The sequence below is a fragment of the Eumetopias jubatus genome, unplaced genomic scaffold (assembly GCF_037043125.1).
Source record: "Eumetopias jubatus isolate StellerSeaLion01/CBP00866 unplaced genomic scaffold, mEumJub1_p1.0 scaffold_14, whole genome shotgun sequence".
NCBI classification, from domain to species: Eukaryota; Metazoa; Chordata; class Mammalia; order Carnivora; family Otariidae; genus Eumetopias; species Eumetopias jubatus.
Window position 1 is genome coordinate 37,131,510 of NW_028274820.1, and position 19,425 is coordinate 37,150,934.

Genomic DNA, 19,425 nt, shown 5'->3' on the forward strand with positions numbered 1-19,425 from the left:
TTTTCTAATAGGTAGAAGTAAAATATCTTACAAAAGAGATGCTTTCTGTAAGACTAACTAGAAGCGGGGCACCTGGGTGGCTTAGTCATTAAGCGTCTGCCTTTGGCTCAGGTCATGATCCCAGGATCCTGGGATCGAGCCCTGCATTGGGCTCCCTTCTTCTCCCACTCCCACTCCCCCGCTTGTGTTCCTGCTGTCACTATCTCTTGCTCTCTGTCAAATAAATAAATAAAATCTTTAAGAAAAAAAATTTAAAAAAAAGACTAACTAGAAGTAAAGCAACTTTTTTTTTAAGATTTTTTTATTTATTCATGAAAGACAGAGAGAGAGAGAGAGGCAGAGGGAGAAGCAGGCTCCCAAGGAGCAGGGAGCCCGATGCGGGACTCAATCCCAGGACCCTGGGATCATGACCTGAGCCGAAGGCAGACGCTTAACGACTGAGCCACCCAGGCACCCATAAAGCAACTTTTTCAAGAACTAAAGCCTGACTGTAAGTCTTTTGTGTGACTCCTGAATTATCTGCACAGCTGTGCAGCACCCCTCCTCAGAGCTCTGGATCCCAGCTTTGTCAGTGTACCTTCCAAGTCTGTAGTTTTTAATAACCCAATCTCTTTCCTTTGTCTCTTCATCCTAGGGGTGGTATTTACTATCTCTGTGTTACTGAAGTTCCCCCTTTGCCTTTTTGGTTCTCCAATACTTGTCTACACACAACACCCTATATTAAATCCTTTCTATTAAACTGGTATGGTTTCAATATTTCACAGACTCTCAAAAAGAATAGAAAAAGAGGGAACATTTTCCAGCTTGTTTTATGACATTAGCACTAACCTTGGCAACACATAATAAGGACAATATGAAAAATTACAGGCCAACTTAAGGCAAAAATTCTAAACATTACAAAACTGTTCTAAATTTATAAAAACCAGCAATATATTAAGAGAATATTTTGTGACTAAGTTGCATTTGTCCCAGAAATTGAAGGTTGGATTTTAACATTAAAAATTTAATGTGATTTGCCACATTGAGATTAAGGAGAAAAACCATATGATCATTTCAGTAGATGCAGAAGCACTTGATAAATTGCAACATTTTTCATGATTTTAGAGAGAACTTTTAGCAAACTAGGAATAGATGGGAATTTCTTTAATCTGCTAAATGGTGTCCATTAAAAAACTCTATAAATATCATACCTAGTGGTGAAACAGTGAAAGCTTTCCTTTGCTATTGGAAGCAAGAAAATGTTGCCCTGTATCATCACTTCTATTCAGTATTTTACTGAAGATCTTAGTCAGTGGCATAACGCAAGAAAAAAGGTATAAAAATTATTAAAAAATAAATAAAAATGTCATTATTCACAGATAATATAATTATATATGTAGGAAATCCAAGATCATCTACAGATACATTATTACAATCAATAGCAACATTAAGTAATGTTGAATATAAAGTCAATATACAAAAGTCAGTTTCCTTCCTTATGTTAAAAAAAAGAAGTTAGAAAATGAAAGTTTAAAGAGGTATCATTTACAATCAAGAAATGTCAAGTCCTTAGGAATAAATCTAACAAAAAGTGTATAAGACATCTACAGAAAAATACTACTTCATATAAGTACAAATGTAGTGAGAGATATTAGAGAAGTCCTAAATAAATGGAGTATTTTTTTACTTTGCAAATTGATCTATAAAGTCTGTCTTTTTTTTTTAAGATTTTACCCATTTATTCGACAGAGAGAGTGAGAGAGCACAAGCAGGGGGAGCAGCAGAGGGAGAGGGAGAAGCAGACCCCCCGCTGAGCAGCGAGCTGGACGTGGGGCTCGATCCCAGGACCCTGGGATCATGGGATCATGACCCGAGCCGAAGGCAGACGCTCAACCATCTGAGCCACCCAGGTGCCCCTATAAATTCTATCTTATTATAAATTCAATTCTAACCTTATTTTTGTGGAATTTAACAAGCTGATTATTAAAAGTCTTTGGACAAAGGGCCAAGAAGAGTCATGATATGCTTAAAAAAAGGAAAACCAGGTAGAGGGTTTGTTTGTTGAATATGAAGACTTCTTATGAGGTTATAGTAACTAAGGTGATATGGCACTGGTACAAGAATATTCAAATAGATCAGTAGAATATATAGAAAGCCCAGAAACAGACATTTGATTATGACATACGGATACTTGGTTTTTGAAAAATATGGGACTTCGGAGCATTGAAAAAAAGGTAATCTTTTCAATAATGATGCTAGAACAACTGGACAGTTAGTACACTGTAAAATATGTCTGAAAGATATATCCAAACCAACCACAACAAGAAAGTTTCCTTAATCAAAACTGCCAAGAAAGGCTTAGAACTGAAACAGAACCTGATAGAAGGGCTTCAGAAATGTGTGGACATATACAAGTACCTTTTCATCTTCTCTATGGCCAACATGAGGAACAGTAAGCTGAAAGGCATTACATCGCAACACCTGGAAGCACAGCCAGACGTTCTTTGGCAAAAACAAAGTTATGATGGTAGCCTTGGGTCGAAGCCCATCTGACGAGTACAAAGACAACCTGCATCAGGTCAGCAAGAAGTTGAGGGGTGAGGGTCAGTCTCCTTTTCACCAGCCACACAAGGGAGGAAGTGAATGAGTGGTTTACAAAATATACGGAAATGGACTGCGCTCGAGCTGGAAACAAAGCAACTTTCACTGTGACCCCCGGAGCAGTTCTCCCACTCCATGGATCCTCAAGAGAGGTGTGGTGACCCTGCTGTCCAACAATGAGGTGCAAGGAGGGTGATGTGCTGACCCCAGAGCAGGCCCACGTACTGAAGCTTTTCGGGTATGAGATGTCTAAATTCAAAGTTGCCATCAAATACATGTGGGATGTGCAGTCCAGAAGGTTCCAGCAGATGGGAGATGACCTGCCCAAAAGTGCGTCCTAGTAGGCAGAAGAATCAGGCTCGGCGGGGGCGGGGGAGAAAAAGGCTGCCAGGCACTTGGGGCCCAGACGTGTGGGACCGCCATCCTGTGGGCCAAACAGCCTCGAGGGCAAGAGGGACAGATTGCTTTTCTGTAAGGAATAAAATGCAGGGTGGCTCCCTGTGAACAGCAAAGAGGACTTTTCCTAGAAAAAAAGGCCTTGTCTTCAGGCTTTTGTATGGATTCCCAGGGTTCCTTTTGTTCACCTTAAGCCAGCATTCAGCACTGGTTCCTGCATGATGGTTGGGGATCTGAGAGCCACCATCAGAGCCGGGGCTTCTCTCCTCTGGTCTTTGTGCCCCTACTGGAAATGGGGGTGTGTCAAAGAATAGAGGAACCCTAGCCACACTTCCTACCCTTTTCTTTCTCCCCGCTTCCCCCCGCCCCATCCCCCACCCACACCAGGGCCAAGAGTCTTAGACGACAAGACAGGATGCTTTCTTTTTTTTTTTTTAAGATTTTATTTATTTATTTATAAATAAATTTATTTTTTATATAATAAATATATAATTTATATAATAATAAATAATATATTTTTCTCTCAGAGAAAGAGACACAGCAAGAGAGGGAACACAAGCAGGGGGAGTGGGAGAGGGAGAAGCAGAAGATAGGATTCTTTCACTAAGACAAGAATAAAGCCACTTTTTAAACCCAGAGCAGATATTAAAACTGTTCCACGGGGGGGGGGGAAGGGAGGGAAAGGAAAAATTAAAAAGTAAAATAAGATATATCCAAAATGTGGTAAAGATACAGAAGGAGATGGAAAATATAAAGAGAAGGAGTAACATATTTAATTAGAGTTCCAGAAGGAGAAAGTGGACATAATTGAGCAAATGCAATATTTAAAGAAATACTGGCTATGGATGCTCCAGAACTAATGAAAAATATGAATCAAGAGATCCATGATATACAACATATCCAAGCAGAATTAATAAAAAGAAGTGTCATTCTAAAACTACAGAACAAGAGAAACAATGAACAAATCATGAGAGCAGTCAGAGAGAAGGGAAGGAACACTATAGAGGAACAACAAGATGAGAAGAGACGTCCTAGCAACTTAAGTGAAAGCTAGAGGACAGTGGAATAACTTATTCAAAATATTGACACAAAGTCCTATAAACCTTGAATTGGGATCCAGCCAAATTATCATTCAAGAATAAAAGGAACAGAAAAACATTTACAGATAAACAAAACTGGGAACTTCTACCACCAAGAGACTCACTCAAAAGGAACTTCTAAAAGATATACTTTAAGAGGAAAAAGATACCAGAGGATGGTCTGAAATTCAAGATGGAATGTGAGCAAGTAAAATGGTAGTCACATACGTAAATTCAAAGAAATAATGGTCTATATAAAACAATAACAGTGCTTCATGTATGGCATTTAAAAAGAACTGGAATATTAGGAATAACGTATGAGTCAAGAATCTCCCTGAATATTACAGAGGATAATGGTAACTGCAGTGCAGAGACTTTGCCAAGTGATTAAAGTCAACATCATCACTACATTATGTACTTCAAGATATGGAGGACTGAGAAGGGCTAATCACTTCGTGGTTTTCTTGCCAAAAATGCATAACCTCAATCCAATTAGGAAAAGACATCAGACAAATCCAAATTGAGGGACATTCTGCAAAATAACTGATCAGTTCTCTTCAAAAATGTTGAGGACATAAAAGACAAAGAAAGACTCAGAAACTGTCACAGATTGTAGGAGACTAAGGAGACGTAACAACAATTTTATATGAGATCCTGGGTTAGACTCTGGTACAGAAAAAAGACATTAATGTAAAAATGTAAATTTCAAATAAAGTCCATAGTTTAGTTAGTAGTAGTATACCAATGTAAACATTGCAACTTCTCTGTAAATCTAAAATTATTTCAAAATAAAATAAAAACAAAACCTGAGCTAAAATGTTCTAAAGTCTTTTTTATGTGAGGTAGATGAGAAGTTCAGCTTTAAGAATGTGTTGGGCATGCTTGATAAAATTTGATAAATTTTTAAGAGTTATTATTAACAATAAAAGTAGAGGGAATAGATACCAGACTTACAAAGAGAAAAATTTTAAGGTGAAATACACAAAAGAAGAAGAACAATAACAATATTTAGAGACATTTTTAAGCAAAACAGGAGAGAAAGAAATTAGAAAAAATTTAAAAGAAAGTATAAACAAGTCCAAATATAATCAAAATAAATGTGAATGGACTAAATAACCAATTAAAAGTCAGATTAAAAAAACCCCAAGTGCTATTTATGAAAGATGACTCTAAAGCATAAGATCACAGAAAGGTTGAAATTAAATGGAGGAACCCATGTTATATGTGGACCTTGATTTATGACAAAGGTGGCACTAAGATCACTGTGGAAAGTATGGCTTTTGATTCTGGGTCAACTAGGAATCCATATAGAAAGAAAAAGATATTTGACCCCTATTTTGCCATCCACAAAAATCAATTTTAAGTGGACTATAGATTTAAATGTGAAAAGTAAAACAATGAGAAGACATTAGGATAGAGAATGAACTAAGTGAACAGAAAAAATATTGTAATAGTAACAGATTGGAAATAACATAAATGTCCATAGTAGGAAACATATTAATAAATTATCTTCTATCCATACATAGAACTAACTTCAACAGAACCTTAACCACACCAGGCCAGGCTGGGGTTTAATCAACATATTTTTAGCTTTTGCTTTAACTTAATGTTAAAGATTATTAAAATTACTGTGTCCAAATCATCTCCACTCAAAGTTTCTCAAAATGTATGGTTTATGGCTTTCATTTTAACTGTGGCTGAGTCAAAGCATTTGGGAGTATAATTTTCTATTTCCACAATATGTTTTGTCATTTTAATTTTATGGTTTTTGCCATTTGTGCCTTAAGAAGTTCTTCTATATTTACTTCTCTATCGGTCAGGATCCCACAGGAGAACATGCTCCCCTCGCATTGAGTAATTTGAGGAAAGTTTACCAGAGAGTTTATTTACAAAGGTAGAGTGTAGGGGAATCACAGAGGATAGTGTTGTATCCCAGGGCTAGTACCATGAGCTCCACTGTTACTCCTAAGCCTGGTAGGGGATGGAGAACCCAGACAGTGCACTGTGGACAAAGGCCACCTGACTGGAGCTTGGACTTTGGATGTATAAATACAGTCAGCAGCAAGGCTGCAGCAGAGAGAGCCAGGGGACTAACTCCCCACTCTCACTCTCCTCCATTCTTATCTTCTGATGCAGCTCCCTTTTGGCTGAACCCGTATGCGGTTCAGAGAGCATGAGGGACACTGAATGCAGTCCATACAGTTTAGCCCTTTGGAGCACAAAGCAGAATCAGATGGTGGAGATTACAAAAATGGCCACAAGTTTTTCCAGTGTTTACACGTGTCCGAAGAAGTAGAGTCTATTTCCTCACCTCTTGAGTCTCCCATTGGCCATGTGACTCAAACTTTGGCCATTGGGGCATTAGCAAACATGACACAAGCAGAGGTTTGAAAAGCACTCAGACACTGCACAGTTTTTGGGACCCCTACCATCTATTCAGTGTGAAGTCTGGTTAGCTTACTGGATGATGAGAGACAGTTGGCTCATTATTCCAGTCTTCAGCCAGCCAACACGCAGAAACAGAGTGACCCAGCTGACTGGCAGCTGACCACAAATGCATGGGTGAACCCAGCCACCACTATCAGAAGAACTGCCTAGCTGAGCCAACCCCAAATGGCTTAGTCACAGAATTGGGAGCTTAATAAAGTGTTTGCTGTGCAGCAAAGACTAACTGGTGTAAGTGGCAAATGGAATATATCCAGCACAAATGTTTAAAAAAAATATGCTTTGCCTTTCACAGTTAGTTCTTTAATCCATATGGTATGGATTATTTTGTTTATGGTATGAGGTAGGGATCTAATTTAATTTTTCTCATATGTCTAGTCAGTTGTCTCTGCAATATATTCAATAGTAAATTCTTTCTTCACTGATTTCTAATGCTGCCTCAATCATATATATGTGTAGAGCTGTTTCTGGAATTTCAGTTCTATTCCTTTTATCTATTTGTCTAAGTTTGCATCAATACCACATGTTTTGATGATTATAACTTTATAATAAATCTTGGTATCTGGTAGAGAAAGTCCTCTCCCCTTATTCTTTTTCTTCAAAATTATGATGGTTATTCTCAACCTGTTACATAGCCAGATCAATTTCAAGACCTGTGCATCAAGTTCCACAAAATGTCTTGCTTGTATTTCAATAAGAATTGAATTAAACTTGTGAACTAATTTGGGAAAGAAGTGACACATTTATGATACTAATTCTTCCTATTTAATAACATGGTATATCTCTGTTGCTATTGGGAATGATATCTGATTTCTATGTCTTTTTTTAGTTTTAAAAATATTTATATATAGGAACACTATTGATTTTTTTAAAAGATTTTTTTTTATTTATTCATTCGAGACACAGAGATAGAGAGAGAGAGAGCATGAGCAGGGGGAGAAGCAGAGGGAGGGGGGAGAAGCAGACTCCCCGCTGAGTAGGGAGCCCGATGCAGGGCTCAATCCCAGGACCCTGGGATCATGACCTGAGCCGAAGGCAGACACTTAAGCATCTGAGCAACCCAGGCGCCCCAGAACACTACTGATTTTTATATGTTGATCTTGTCTCCAGCAATATGACTGGGCTCTCATATGAGTCCTAATAACTTTATATATTCTAGTAGATTTTCTATAAAGACAGTATTACAAATATTGGCAGTATTTGTTTCTGCTTATCCAAATCTCTGACTCATTTATTGACTTACTGCTTTTGTTAAGCCCTTCAGTAAGTACAATGTGGAATAGAAGGAATGATAGTAGCTATTTTTGTCTTATTTTTTTAATCTAATGTGGTATATTACATTAATAGCTTTTCTTTATTGAACATCTGGCATTTTGAGGGTAAATCAAACTTGGTTACAATATATTGCCTTTAATTCACTTTTGAATTAAATGTAACAGTTACTGAGAATTTTTATACCTGTGTTATTAGTAATTTTGTTGATAATTTCCTTTTCTGTAATGTCCTTATCCAGTTTTGTTGTCAAGGTTAACCTCATAAATTGAGCTGGGTAACTTACCCTAGTTATCTGTTTGGTGAAGTATTTTATATGTTATAGGGATAATCTGTTCAGTTCTGTAAAATTTTCTTTTTGATCTCTTCCTCATTAGATTTGATACTGGTTTGTCCAAATTTTCTTTTTCTTTTCAAGACGTGGCGAAGTAACTACTTTCTCCTGGCTTCATGTTTCTTTATAGAGGAAATTCTAACCCTGCAATGCCCTTGGCCTTGAGCCTCAGCTCCACAGTATCTCCTCTACAAAGAAGACTTGAATAACTGTAAGCTCATCTCCTTCTGGGTTCCCCCTAGGTCTTTCTGCCTGCCAGATTTGTGTTCTAGTGAGCTGTCTTCCATAGAATAAGAGGGTTGACTACCTGTTGGGGGAGCCAAGATTGTCCATCTGTGTGATGACAAACTACTTACGTTGAATTCAGGGGGGAACTATCACAAGTCCACTTTGCTACAGACCAAAGCCACTTTCTCTAAACTGTTTTATCAGTAATACGTGTGATATTTTGACCCCCATCTGCTTGGTTATATTGAATGATAAGGAACTTGGGAGGAGAAGAAAGGGTGTTATTCTTTGTTCCTCAAATGGCAACATCTGGTGCCTTGGCTGAACACTTTGAAAATAAATACAACTGGAGAAATTAAGTCTCTAGGGTGGTAAGGGTTCATGGCTTATGGCTGTAGAGTTTTGACCTCAACATTTTGTAGCAGCCCAGATTGTGCTTTTGGCTTTTGTGGGGACGGCGTTTTCAGGTGGCTTAAGCCCTTGGGCCTTCTTTAGTAAGCATGGCATACATGGGATTGTGATCTTGATGGCTTACCACAGTTTATGGTAGTTTTGTCCCCAGGTGTTTGGTTGTTTTCTGCAAAAGGGTACTTTTTGTTTTATTTTTTTATTGTGGTAAAATATATATAAAATTTATGATTTTAATTATTTTCAAGTATATAGTTAATAGCATTAGGTACATTCACATTGTTGTGTAACAAGAGTGTAAGATGAAAAACTTACTAAACAAAGGCTGCTCTGGTCTCCGTGTCTGGGTACCTACAGATTGACTATGAATGCTGCATCCAGTTGGGACTGGTAATAAAGAAGAAACACAGTCAAAGATGAGATCTCCTATTCTGTTGGCCCAAATTAGTTCAAGTACCTAACCTTCAACCCATGACTGTGGCTAGGAGTCAGAGTAATACTATTTTAGATAGTACTACATGGCTCACCCCTACAGTCAGGGGTGGCATTTGCCCACCCCAAATATCACAGGGGAAATATATATATATATATACATATATATATATATATATATATATACATATATATATATATATATATATATATATATGCATGTATGTATTTATACATACATATCTGAGAGAGCAACCCAAACCCAAAGGAAGAACAGATGCTGGAGAAGCAACTATGATGTCCCCTTTAACCACTTCTTAGAGATAACCAGTGAGAAATACCATACATATTCTTTTTTTTTTTTTTACAAAATTGAGGCCCTACTATGCAGTATCCTTGTCTAATATGGTAACAGTAGCTATATGTGGCTATTTCAATTTAGATTAAATAAAATTACAGTTCAGCCTCTCAGTCACACTAGCCATACTTCAAACGCTTAATAGCTAAATGTGTCTAGTGACTACCTTATTGAACAGTGCAGATACCTAACATTTCCAACATCACAGAATATATATATTGTAGTTAACATACCGTGATTTGAAATAAAATATTTGAAAATCTTCTTTCATGCCTGCAGAATATTCCATTGAAGTCTGTGTTATCATTTGTATGACCATTATATGAACATTTTAAAGGCTGATAAATAACATTCTAAAAATGTACAGGAGAAAGTCTTTTTCCCTTGGTCCTCACAAGCACTGAGAGGCTCATTTAAAAGTAAATACTGCCAGTCGCATAGGCAAAAACAGACCCCAACTCTGTTTTTATAAATATTAGTTAGGTTGAACAACAACCCTCTGTAAGTTGTTACATATCTGAAAGACATAGGTATTAACCACAAGACATTTTTATGTCCTGCTGTATCAACAAATTGTTTCCTGGAGTGTGGAATAAAGGCCACTCAACAGAGGCTAAAGAAACGCGGGACAGGGCGCACACACACCAGAGGTAGGTATCCCTGGGCATGAAGAGGGAGGACATAGCTGTAGAGGTTGAGGGGAAATGGGAGAAGAAAACCTGGGTTTGGCTTGTCGGGTGGCCTAAGTAATAGCGCGCTTCGCTTCACCTGGAGCCTTTAGCAGCGACTGCGACTCGGGTGGCGGGCAGGGCGGGGATGCGCGCAGGGGAGCATCCAGCACCTCGGGCAATAGCGGTGGCCTGCCGCCCCGCACTGACGCGACCCTGTGCCGCGGCGACAGTGGCCAAGCGCCTGGGAACGGCCGCGCCCCTGCGCGTTTGTGAGCTGGCCCGGGTCACACTAGGACACCTGCGGGGAGGCGGGGGGCCTCCATTCAGTTCCCCGGGCGGGACGCGCGCCGGCGGCCACCTATGGGGCAGAGAACTCGATGTGCTCCTACCGAGCTTTGTTTTCCTGCCTGCGAGTCTAACAGCAGGCGATAGAGGCCGGGTGAGAATGGCACTTCGTGACGTGGAGGACCCATTTCATAGAGCCCGGCCTTTTCTGTCTCGGTTATCCATGGGGCCATTCTTCAGCGCCTGCGGCCTCCCAACCCACTAATCAGTGGGGGCTGAAGTCACGCTGCCCGGGCCCAAGAATAACCGAGCCTGCTCAACTCGGGGAGGTGGCGATGGCGCCACTGTTGAAAGGGATCGCCGACATCCGGAGGATTGGGAGATTTGCAGGCAGGAGGTCTGCCTTTGCATTTACCAGGAAAAGTACTGGGAAGTGAGTCTAAGGACAGGAGAGGTGGTTGTGCTTTGAGAAAGCTCCCGAGGTGACTGACTTGCCTTCTCCCATCATCTAAACAGGACAAATTGAAGTTCCAAGACTGTTTTAGTCCTAGCCTAATACAACCAAAAACACGGCATTTCTCAGAAAAAAAAAAACAACAGGAAGTCTTTGTAGAATATGAGGATGTAATTGAAAACCAGATATAGAGCTTTTAGAAAAGAGAAATGGAGGGCGCCTGGGTGGCTCAGTTGGTTAGGCGACTGCCTTCGGCTCAGGTCATGATCCTGGAGTCCTGGGATCCAGTCCCGCATCGAGCTCCCTGCTCGGTGGGGAGTCTGCTTCTCCCTCTGACTTCCCCCCCTCTCATGTGCGCTCTCTCTCTCTTTCTCTCTCTCATTCTCTCTCTCAAATAAAATCTTAAAAAAAAAGAAGTGGAAAACTTAAAAAGGATCTTGTTTGATTTACTAATACAAATACCTAAAATATAACAAAATTGAAAAAAATCAATGAGTTTTACCATGATTGAATAAAGTATTCTCAAATGCCACTTGAATTCATTCATATCTTTTGATAAACACTGTTGCATCCTGTTAGAAGGTGATGGTTTAGAATATTCTTATTAGAGTACTAAACTAACAGAAAACTTCCAAACATATTATCCATAGACTCATGTCAAAGGCTCTCCTTTCATTTGCGGAGGACCTTGTCTGCAGAGTAGGGCACTTGACCTTGGTGAGGAGTCACAGCCCTTCTGGTTGTCAGGGTGGTTGGCCCACCACTTTCCCCAGCCCTTTTCCATAGCCTGCAACTGTTATCAAATTGTTTTAGTATATGGACCTCCCAAACCCTCGCATCACCACCAAATTCCAATTTGAAATTTAAAGTTGAATAATGGGCAGCAGCTCTTTCTGCCCACGGGTCTTGTCCCCGTGCTTTAATAAAATCACCATTTGCACCAAAATAAACGAATAAATAGATAAATAAATAAAGTTGCAATTAACTTCTCAGAATTTATGAAAAGCAGTGAGGTTCCCTGCCTTCACGCATTTCATCCACTCCTCACCCCCTGCCTCTGGCAACCATCAATCTGTTCTCCCCATCTATGAGCTTGTTTTTGTTGTTTTTTAGATTCCACATATAAGTGAGATCATATGGTATTTTTGTTTCTCTGTCTGACTTACTTCACTTAGCATAATGCCCTCAAGGTCCATCCATGTTATAGCAAATGGCAAGATTTCTTTTTCATGGCTAAATAATATTCCATTGTAAAATTATAAAAATATGGCACTTTTTTTTCTATCCATTCATGGACACTTAGGTTGCTGCTGTGTCTTGGCTATTTTAAATAATGCTGCAGTGAATATGGGGGTAGATGTATTTTTTTTGAGTATTTTCATTTCTTTTGGATAAACACCCAGATATGGAATTGCTAGATCATATGATAGTTCTATTTGTAATTTTTTGAGGAAACTCCATACTGTTTTCCATAGTGGCTGCACCAGTTTACATTTCCACCAACAGTGTGCAAGGGTTCCCTTTTCTCCATACCTTTGCCAACACTTCTAATTTCTTTTCTTTTTGATACTAGCCACTATAACAGGTATGAGGTGAGATCTATTGTGATTTTGAATTGTGTTTCCCTGATGATTAATGATGTTGAGCACCTTTTTATGTGCCTGTTAGCCATTTGTATGTTTTTGGGAAAATGTCTATTCAGATCCTCTGTCCATTTGTAAATCAGATTTTTTTTTTTTTTTTTTTTTTTGCTATTGAGTTGTAGGAGTCCTTTAGATACTTTGGATATTGAGCCCCTTATCAGATATATAACTTGCAAATATTTTCTTCCATCCCATGGGTTGCCTGTTCATTTTGTTTATGGTTTCCTTTGCTATGCAGGTTTTAATTTGATATAGTCCCATGTTTATTTTTGGTTTTTGCTACCTTTGCTTTTGGTGTCAAATCCAACAAGTCACCGAAGACCAATGGCAAGGAGCTTACCTTCTGTTTTCTATTTAGAGTTTTATCATTTCAGGTCCCATGTTCAAGTTTTTAATCCACTTTGTTAATTTTTTTGAGTAGGCTCCATGCCCAGTGTAGAGCCCAACGCAGAGCTTGAACTCATGACCCTGAGATCAAGACCTGAGCTGAGGTCAAGAGTTGGACACTTAACCGACTGATCCACCCAGACACCCCTGTGTTAAATTTCTGTGCATAGTGTAAGACTGGTCCAGTTTCCCCAGCACCATTTATTGAAGAGTCTATCTTTTTCCCATTGTATATGATTGGCTCCTCTGTTGTAAATTAGTTGGCCAAATATGTGTGCATTTATTTCTGGGCTCTCTATTCTGTCCCACTGACTTATATGTCTGTTTTTATACCAGTACTATACTGTTGGAAATATATATAATTTGCTGATATTCCAGAAGTCTGTACTTTTTGTTGTTCTCTTAATTGAGGCATTAAAAGCTGCTGCTTAGTATACTTAACTTTCTTTACTCAGAATAAGGTAGAAATGAAAAAACCTTAATTTTATTTATTTATTTTTTAAGATTTTATTTATTTCTTTGAGAGAGAGAGAATGAGAGACAGAGAGCACGAGAGGGAAGAGGGTCAGAGGGAGAAGCAGACTCCCCGCTGAGTGGGGAGCCCGATGTGGGACTCGATCCCGGGACTCCAGGATCATGACCTGAGCCAAAGGCAGTCGCCCAACCAACTGAGCCACCCAGGTGCCCAAAGCTTCTTAATTTTAATATGGCAATTTATCTTACCTTTGGTCTTTGGAATGCAGGTAGTTTTCTTATCCTTTTCTTTCTTTCTTTTCCTCTAGGGAGTTTACAAAGTTTCTGACTTGTGATTTAAACTCCACATCAAAAAGCAAATTGGATTATCTTTATCTTCACTTAAGAACTGTCTCAAAGTTTATTCATAACTAGAAAATAAATTTCAAAAACATTTTGTGGTGCTCTCATCATAATGTTTATCTAATCTATCTTGGAATTGTAAGTGTGAATGATATATTTTACCATTCATTTCAATGACTGATTATGACCAAGAAAGATGGGAAACTTACTAACTTTATAGCACTCAGTAAAGCCCTACTTTTGCACTGTTGCAACATAAAATAATATGTGGTATATGCACATCCATCTATTTTAAAGTAGTAAATATCGAGTAAGCCAAAGCTCAGATAAAGTTAATTAAAATCTAATTTTTTTTTAAAGAGGACTTTTTTTTTTTTAAGATTTTATTTATTTGTGTGTGTGTGAGAGAGGAGTGCGAGCAAGAGCACAGAGCATGGGGAGGGGCACTGAGCAGGGAGTCTGCCCCAGGCTCGGGCTCGATCCAGGACCTTGAGAATCATGACCTGAGCCCAGGGCAGACGCTTAACCAACTGAACCACCCAGGCGCCCCTAAAACCCCACTTTTAACTATATACAGTTAGTTACTTCTGAGAGAAATGGTTGAAATAAATTAAAAACCCAGACTGGCTTTTATTCCTCCTAGGGTTATGTGTACAAAACTATTCAGTATTAATTGGGAACAGACAATCTAGAAAGGAAAAATAGCACACATTCAACTTAAGTGAAAATTGCTTATCCATTTTTGTCTGCAGATGACTTAGATTCTTTCCCTTTCACTGCCCTACTGGTACATATTTCAGTAAATACAAGCAAAAAGTATTATCAGCATCTGTAAAATATAACTAGGAAGGAGTGTTATTAAAACATCACATAGCACATTCCAAAAGTCAACAAATGATTTGCTAATTACTGGTGTGGGATTGTACTTGTGTTATTTGCTCATATAATTGAGTTGATGACACAATTACATGATTCTATAACAAAGCATTTCATATGCTCTGAAGAAGACTTCTTTAAAAACAATGGCTTTGGATATGTATTATTTTTATTTAAAGGTTTTATTTGTTTATTAGAGAGAGAGAGCACGAGTGGGATGAGTTGCAGGGGGAGAGGCAGGCCCCCCGCCGAGCAGGCAGCCCGACGCGGGGCTCCATCCCAGGACCCTGGGATCGTGACCTGGGCCGAAGGCAGACACTTAACTGACTGAGCCACCCAGGTGCCCCAGGATATGTATTATTTTTAACTGTACAATTTTGCTCCATTTTTACAGTAATGTTAGAAAACTATTAGTTTTCCCCCTGCTGAATTGGAGTACATATAGTCTACTCCCTAGGCAAGTAGGGGAAATCATACCAGTAAAGCAATGCAAATCAGAAATTGGGGGCAGCGGGCTCAACCTTTGAGTGTCCTCAGTGTAGGATCATCAGTTCAAAGGGGGTTTGTATTTTCTAGACTGTTTAGCCAAACAGTCTAGAAATTTTCTTCAATTTTCTTCAATCTTCAATTTTCAGTTGCAACCCAAAAATATTCTCATATGTGGTCTCAGTCCTGTGCCAACATTAATTTTTATTAATGTAATTAGTTGAGTTTTATTTGATATAATTTAAACTAATTTAATAAGGGTTTACATTTTTGTTAGCAAAGTTTTGTATTTCCCCATTTTTAAAAATTTTATTTTATTTAGGGCGCCTAGGTGGCTCAGTTGTTAAGCGTCTGCCTTCGGCTCAGGTCATGATCCCAGGGTCCTGGGATCGAGTCCTGCATCGGGCTCCCTGCTCAGCGGGAAGCCTGCTTCTCCCTCTCCCAGTCCCCCTGCTTGTGTTCCTGCTCTCTCTGTCTCTCTCTCTGTCAAATAAATAAATAAAATCTTTAAAAAAAATAAAAAATAAAAAAAATAAAATTTTATTTTATTTAAATTCAATTAACTAACATACAGTGTATTATTAGTTTCAGAGGTAGAGGTCAGGGATTCATCAGTTGCATACAACACCCAGTGTTCATTACATCATGTATCTTCCATAATGCCCAACACCCAGTTTACCCCATCCCACTACCCCCCCTCCCCTCCAGCAACCTTCAGTTTATTTCCTGTGGTTAAGAGTCTCTTATGGTTTGTCTCCCTCTCTGATTTCATCTTGTTTCATTTTTCCTTCCCTTCCCCCATGCTCCTCTGTTTCGTTTCTTAAATTCTACATATGAGTGAAATCATATGACAATTGTCTTTGACTGACTTATTTCACTTAGCATAATACCCTCTAGTTCCATCCACTTCGTTGCAAATGGCAAGATTTCATTTTTTTGATGGCTGATTAGTATTCCATTTTGTGTGTGTGTGTGTGTGTGTGTGTGTGTGTGTGTGTGTACACACACCACTTCTTCTTTATCCATTCATCTGTCGATGGACATCTGGGCTCTTTCCACAGTTGGCTATTGTGGACATGGGTGCTATAAACATTGGGGTGCAGGTGCCCCTTCGGATCCCTACATTTGTATCTTTGTATATTTCCCCATATTTTAAAGGTGTCTGCATTTCTGAACATAGACTCTCTGTTAACCTTTGACCGCTCCCTATTGGAATGTGGATACTGACTTAAATTTCTACTAAGTTTTTATATATTTTTAGTGAATTTTCAACACTTGTAAAACAAGTTGTGATCTTTTCTCAAATATGCTTTTAAAATTTACATATAGTAAAATTTCCTTTTTTGATGTACAATTTCATGAGATTTGACAAAGACACAGTATTTGTCAATCACAGTCAAGATACAGTTTTTGTTGTTGTTGTTTTAAGATTTATTTATTTATTTGCCAGAGAGAGAGGGAAAGAACAAGCAGGGAGAGTGGCAGATAGAGAGAAGCAGGCCCCCCACTGAGCAAGGAGCCCAGTGCAGGACTCAATCCCAGGATCCTGGGATCATGACTTGAGCCAAAAGCATGCATTTAACCAACTGAGCCACACAGGCGTCCCAAGATACAGTTCTTTTACTTCCTCAAATTCCCTCGTGCTTCCCCTTTATATTCCCACATCCCCTCGCTCCCATCCTTACCCTCTAATAACCACCATTTGCTTTCTGATCCTATAGTTTTGCCTTTCCCAGAATGTCATCTAAATGGAATGTTATAGTATATAAACCATTGAGTCTGGCTTCTTTTAGTTAGCATAATGTATTTGAAATTCATCCATATTGTTCATCAACACTTTATTCTTTTTTGTTGCTGAGTAGTATTTCATATGGATGTATCTGAGTTTGTTTCACTCACCCATCAAAGGATATATGGGTTGTCAGTTCGGGGCAGTTATCAATAATTATATTTCATATGAATTGTGAAAAAATGAAAAGTGTATCCTATAAAAGTCTGAATACAGATTTTTGTGGGAATATTTTTTTTCTTCTTTGATAAATACCCAAGAGTGGAATGACTGGGTTCCACAATAGGTGTCTGTCTAACCTAGAAACTACCAAACTCTTCCAGAGGCATCTGGGTGGCTCAGTTGGTTAAGCATCTGACTCTTGTTTTTGGTTCAGCTCATGATCTCAGGGTTGTGGGGTTGGGCTCTGCCCTGGGCGTGGAGCCTGCTTAAGATTCTCTCTCTCCCTCTCCCTCTGCCCCTCCCTCTCTCTAATAAGAAAAAAAAATTAGAAACTACCAAACTCTTCCAAAATGGTTTTGCCATTTTGCATTCCTCTTAGCCATATATAGCCAAATGTTAGCCATTTTGCATTCCTGTTAGTTGCTCTGAATTCCTTGATTCTTTTGCCTTCCTTTATATTGTATACATTTAAAAGGCATTTTAAACACCTGTTATCTCTCATGATACCCATAAATGTGCTGTCACTAAAATATACTAGTCTGTTTTTCTCTAGTGGTATTAAAGATTTTTTTTTAAAGATTTTATTTATTTATTTGATAGAGACAGCGAGAGGGAACACAAGCAAGGGGAGTGGGAGAGGGAGAAGCAGGCCTCCCGCCGAGCAGGGAGCCCGATGCGGGGCTCGATCCCAGGACCCTGGGATCATGACCCGAGCTGAAGGCAGACGCTTAACGACTGAGCCACCCAGGCGCCCCTAAATATTTTTTTAACATTTAAAATTTAATTTTTGGCCATATGAAATTTATTGAATATACAGTATGCAGGATGGTACCAAGCTATTTCTTTTGCATACTGATATCCATTTGCCTAATGAGATGCTTTGGGGCTGCTCTAAATGGAATTTCTTTGCCCATTTCTCAATGGAATTCAATACATTTCTTCAAATGATCCTCCATTCCTTATCTTAGGCAGTTTATGATACCATTTTCCCAGTTGCCCAGGACGGAAAGAAGGGATTTATGATTCCTATCTCTTCCTTAGTTCCCATATCCAAAAGGTCACTGGGTTTTGTCAAAACATTAATCCACTTCTCCCCATTGTCTTATACTTTCTTGCTCAGATCCCTTGGAGCCCTTCTGTACACTGGCCCAGGGTGATATCTTAACATACAAATCTGAGCTAGTCAAGTCCCAAGGGCTCCAATGGCTCCTCATTAGCAGGAAACACTTCCTTCAAAATATGGTCTTTTTTTTTTTTTTTTTTTTAAGCCTCCCCAGCTTCTTCTCCTTTACCTAACAAATGTCTGAATACAGAAGCCAGGCTGCCAGAGTTTAAACTGTGACTCTACCACTTACTGGTTTTTTACCTTAGACAAGTAACATAACCTCTCCATATACAATTGTATTCAAAGTTATATAGTGTATGAAAATGAAAATATTTACAACACTGTGTTAGAGAAGTTTGACTTCTAACCTGTTTAGAAGAAAACAAATATCTTGTTATGTTTTTATTACAATCACATATCATGTTCCTGATTCATTAATACTATGGAGCCAGACTACCTTGATATGAATCTCAGCTCCACCACTTAAGTTGGCAAGCTACTTAACCTTCTGTTTCTTCATCTGTAAAATGGGAATAATAGTATCTGCTTCATCGTGATTATTGTAAGGGCTAAATGAATTAATATATCTAAAACAATGCCAAGGAACATAGTAAGCACCATTTTAAGTATTAGCTATTTTCCCATCCATTGTTGGTGTCCTTCCAATAAATCCCAAACAACCAGGGCTTCCTTCTTTTTTTTTAAAGATTTATTTATTTTAGAGATAGTGAGTGGGACTGGATGGGGACAGAGGGAAAGGAATCTCAAGCAGACTCCCTGCTGAGCTTGGAGCCCAGCAAAGGGCTTGATCTCACAACCCTGAGATCATGACCTGAGCTGAAACCAGAGTTGGAAACTTAACCAACTGAGCCACCAAGGCGCCCCCAGTGCTTCCTTCTATCATAGAAATTAGTACAATATATTGAAATTACCTTTCTCACTTACACTTTAAGATGTCTGAAAGATATTTCCTTTGCCACAAGCACTCTTGCCTCTAAGAACTCCCAGGGCTTGCCCTTCTTTTGCCTTAGGGCCTTCTCCGTCAGCCTACCTCTGCCTCTCCAAATACTCTAGAGGCATTCTGACCTTACGGATACAAACTTTAAATGAGAATCATACCATCACAGATGGATTTTTATTGACAAAGTATTTTTTGCATGAACTCAAGCCACCTTAATTCATCAGTTTTCTACACAGCACAGCAAAAACAATTTATATT

General features: G+C 38.9%; 1 pseudogene; it reads left to right on the forward strand.

Annotated features, from left to right (window-relative positions):
• The first annotated feature begins 2,268 nt into the window (after positions 1-2,268).
• LOC114220030 (mRNA turnover protein 4 homolog pseudogene) lies at positions 2,269-2,921 on the forward strand (annotated as a pseudogene).
• The last annotated feature ends 16,504 nt before the right edge of the window (positions 2,922-19,425 follow it).